The sequence below is a fragment of the Etheostoma spectabile genome, unplaced genomic scaffold (genome assembly GCF_008692095.1).
Source record: "Etheostoma spectabile isolate EspeVRDwgs_2016 unplaced genomic scaffold, UIUC_Espe_1.0 scaffold406, whole genome shotgun sequence".
Taxonomy (NCBI): Eukaryota; Metazoa; Chordata; class Actinopteri; order Perciformes; family Percidae; genus Etheostoma; species Etheostoma spectabile.
In genome coordinates, this window is record NW_022605605.1 from 430,039 (window position 1) to 434,417 (window position 4,379).

At 37.5% G+C, this 4,379-nt stretch overlaps 1 long non-coding RNA gene across 1 annotated transcript in view; it reads left to right on the forward strand.

Annotated features, from left to right (window-relative positions):
• Window positions 1–4,379, forward strand: part of LOC116686631 (uncharacterized) — a 15,660-nt gene that overhangs the window by 7,846 nt on the left and 3,435 nt on the right. The window lies entirely within an intron of this gene.

Here is a 4,379-nt window from a genome sequence, read left to right on the forward strand (position 1 = left end):
AATGGATGTTGATGATAATCACAGACTGGAATATGTCAAATTTTACTCAATACTATTTATATTTAATACAAATACTACTTTACATATACATATATATAATACTACTACTATTTCAAAAACACTTCCATTTGTTTTACAATGCTATAAAATTGAATAAGACCCAAAATTAATGAAGTAGAATTTGTGCCTTGGCAAAACGTTGGAATCAATCATGTTATTTGGGGAATTAAAAGAACATTGATATAACGAACATGAGCAAACATGAGGACAACTGTGGCAACATGGGTAGGCAACATGGGACAACCATGGTGACAACATGAGTACAACCTGAGGGCAACAGGAAGAGACCATGAGACAACATGAGGACAACATGAGGGCAACATGGGGGCAACATGGGGACAACATGGGGGTTAAAAACTGAAAGTAGGAGTTAATGTGCTTACTACAGGTTTTCTCAATAAATACAGGATTAGTCAATATTAAAGTACAATTAGATGAAATTGTGATAATTAATGTAAATATGATTACCTTTGCTGCCGCCTAGATCCAGGTGAGTGTCTGGGGACTGGCCACTATATTATGTAGTCTTTGAGGAATGATATTCCACATCTGCGGATGGAGGCCAGATTCCCCTCCAGCCATCGATGCAGAAGGTAATGGAGACAATATCTCAACGTTATATGTCAAGAGAATACAAACCATATCACATTATTAACAGATCTATAGACAGTCACCGTCCACGGGACATTGTCTATACTTTTAATCAGTGGTGAGAAGAATATTCAAATCCTGTACTGCGTAGAACTCTACTAATACTACTCTGTAAAGAAACTATATACATTAGAGTAAATATAGGTACTTAGTTTACTGGTTTTATTCTACTTAATGTTATCTATTTTATGATGATTCTGGTACTTTCACGCATGACTTTACTCGAAAGCGGATTCTACCGTGTGGGTATTACACTTAAATGCAGTAAAGTTTAAAGTTGATGGTTATTAAATAGGCATATGTTATAGATATATAACTGGCTGACCTCTGATTTGGCCAGGTCCTTTTGTGGTTGTAGAAGCGAAACAGCGAGAGCCAGAACTGGGTCCAACCGAAGGGACGGGGAGGAGGGCAAACCCTGTGAAACAAACCACCAGAACCACATCCTAGTCCTAGTATGGACACTGTTCCTTTCGGCGTTGTTCCTCGCAGCGCTGTGGAGATGAGCTGGGCAATGCAAGCCCACTCAGAGCAACCCAAGAGTCCCAGATATTCCTGTCTGACCTGGGCCCACGTTGGATTGGAGCACAAACAAATATCATACATTATCACACAAGACTACAACAGCCAATGAGATAAGAGTTGGGGGAACTGGACTGATGTTCACTGTTAGTGGTTAATCAATCTAACGCAGACCGGATAAGAGCTACATGTAGCTGTTGCATGGTATCCGATTCAATGGTTCCCTGGAGAACAGTGTCATCCAGACAACAGTTGTCAATGCCTATTTATGAGTGTAAACATGAACAAAACGGAAAAAAACTACGATCTTATCAGAGCGTTTTAACACGAAGACGAGCTTTGCGCTTGGACTTTAACGTGGCCCGGAAGTTAATAAACAGTTATTATGCTGTTATTATGCGAGCATTTGTATCTGATAGGGTCAAAACACATCTGCTGAACATGGCCTACATCTCTCAAAAAGAGAAGATTGAAAACCGTTTTTTAATACGAAAATGTCTATTTCCTGTAGACTAACACTTCCATTTTATAATGACAGGGTAAAGTGGATGTTAGGTTCCACATTTTCTCAGAGTGACCTTACGTATGCAGCACAGCAGTCCGCTGGACAGACAGAGACACACAGAAATCAGAAAGATGGGAGACCTGGTGAAGACGGTAAAAAAGTCAACAAACTGCATGCTGGAGATAATGTCAGACAAGAATGACTACATGGACATAAGATCCGTCATCAAATTAAAATATCCGCTATTAATAGGATGTCTTATCATTATATAGATATGGTTTCAACTTGATAGATTTATTAATATTTAGAGTTGTAAATAATTTAAGTACACAATTTTTTTCTCAATGAAAATGTCCTGTCGATAAAGTCATGATTACTTTATTAGATAAAGTCACTATAGATCACAACTTGCTAAGACATTTAAACATAACATGGCCTTGCATCGGATTGCATCTGTGGTTGTTATGAACAAGTTCGTTGTCACAATATGTTTTATTATGTGTAAATTTTAAGACTGTGCAAATTGTATTGCGGTGAATGAGATGGACTTATTAAAACTTAGTTTTATAGTGTATTTTTGGAATGTACTGGCACAATAAACTCATGTAGCCTTTCCTGTTAATAGCTTATATTGTAAGTTGATGCATAAGTATCTTCAGTTCATCAGAGATCAATAACTATTCTAATTACCAAATATATGGTAACTAAAGTTAAAAAGGTTTTAACTGTTATTTACAGCGTGCAGTTTAAATCCTGTATTCATGATGTAAGGGTTATGGGGATAGAGGAGAATGTCAGCTGTCTTTATTATTAGTACCTATGTTTAAGTTTTATGTCTTTGTTATATGGATTGTTGTTTATATAAGAAACAGTCTATGGGAATGTAATTTCCCTAGATCCAGCTAGGTAAGATATTAAGGTGTTAATATTGTTGATATTTTCAATTGGGTTAACGGTTAAACGGTAAAAAAAAAACAGGAGCCCGCGAGGGAGACGGGAGAAGAGAAGAAAGGAAAAAGATGAAGCGTGACCGGGAACTGGAAAAGAACTAAAAAAGTCAAGACAGACGGCGAGTTTTGTCTAAAAGAACTTGAAGGACTTTGCTTGAACATCCCGGTGGGAGAGATTGTGGGCCAACCGATCTATTGGCAAACAGACGTTTCCGGACGGAGTTCAACGAGAGTGAGTGGAGGGATTCACGTGAGCGGACAAACACCGAGTTCGACCAGAATACGTGGTCGGGCGTCTCGTCTGTTCACCGGAGTGAAGAGGACCTTGTGTTCCTGGGACGCAGACACGTTGCACCGACCAGGCTGAAGCTGGGTGTAGGGGGGTGTGGAGGTGGGTGACGGGTGTGAGGACCTATTAGTGACCGGGTCAGGAAGGTGTCTGTGTGAAATAGGGATCTTTGTTGATGCTAATTATTGTCAAACGTAGAAGGTTTTTGAGTTAGAGAACAGTGAAATATTGTAAATTGGTTTATATTTTGTGAATGAAGAGATGACCACTGAAAAGGGGGAAATGTGTGACTTATTTATTTGAGGATTGTTTAAATATAATAATCTTTTACCTTTTACAAAACAGTTGTGGGCCTGTATATTATACATATCACAACAGCAAAAGGTGAATTAAAAGAAACCGTTCATGGTTACTACTTGTACAAAATAGAATAACCTTTAGTATAGTTTAACTGATCATCTGGAAATGATTAATACAGCTAGTAAAGGCATAACAGAGTAGCTAAACGAACCCAATAGCTACTCTCATTTACCTGTTAAGGTTGAAAGTGACTACACTCTTATAGGAAATTACCTAATGTTTGAGTTAGAAAAGCAGAAATTAGGAATTATTGAGACTAAATTAAGAATGGATGTTGATGATATCACAGACTGGAATAGTCAAATTTTACTCAATACTATATATTAATACAATAACTACTTTATATACATAATATAATACTAACTATTTCAAAACACTTCCATTGTTTACAATATCTAAAATTGAATAAGACCCAAAATAATGAAAGTAGAGATTTGTACTTGGCAAAGAGCGTTGGAATCAATCATGTTATTTGGGGAATTAAAAGAACATTGATATAGGACAACATGAGACAACATGAGGAAACTGTGGACAACATGGGGCAACATGAGGCAACCTGGGACAACATGAGGACAACATGGAGGGCAACTGAAGAGAACATGAGGACACATGAGGACAGCATGAGGGCAACATGAGGACAACATGAGACAACATGGGACACATGAGGGCAAACATGGGGGCAACTGGGGGACAACATGGGGGTTAAAAACTGAAAGTAGGAGTATTGTGCTTACTACCGGTTTTCTCACTAAAACAGGATTAGTCAATATTAAAGTACAATTAGATGAATTGTGATAATAAAGGTAATAGATTACCTTTGCTGCGTGTGATGGCTGACCGAGAAGAAGAGAAGACAAGCTGATGACTGTACTGAAAGAAATATCACAGATATGAACTATTATAAACTCTCAAGATAACAATTAGTTAAATCTCTTTGATGTAGGTTAGGGTTTTTGCACTATTACAAACCAAAGATAATCAAACTTTCAGGACAAAATGATTATAATGAAACAGAAACATGAGAAATATCCATAATACTCAC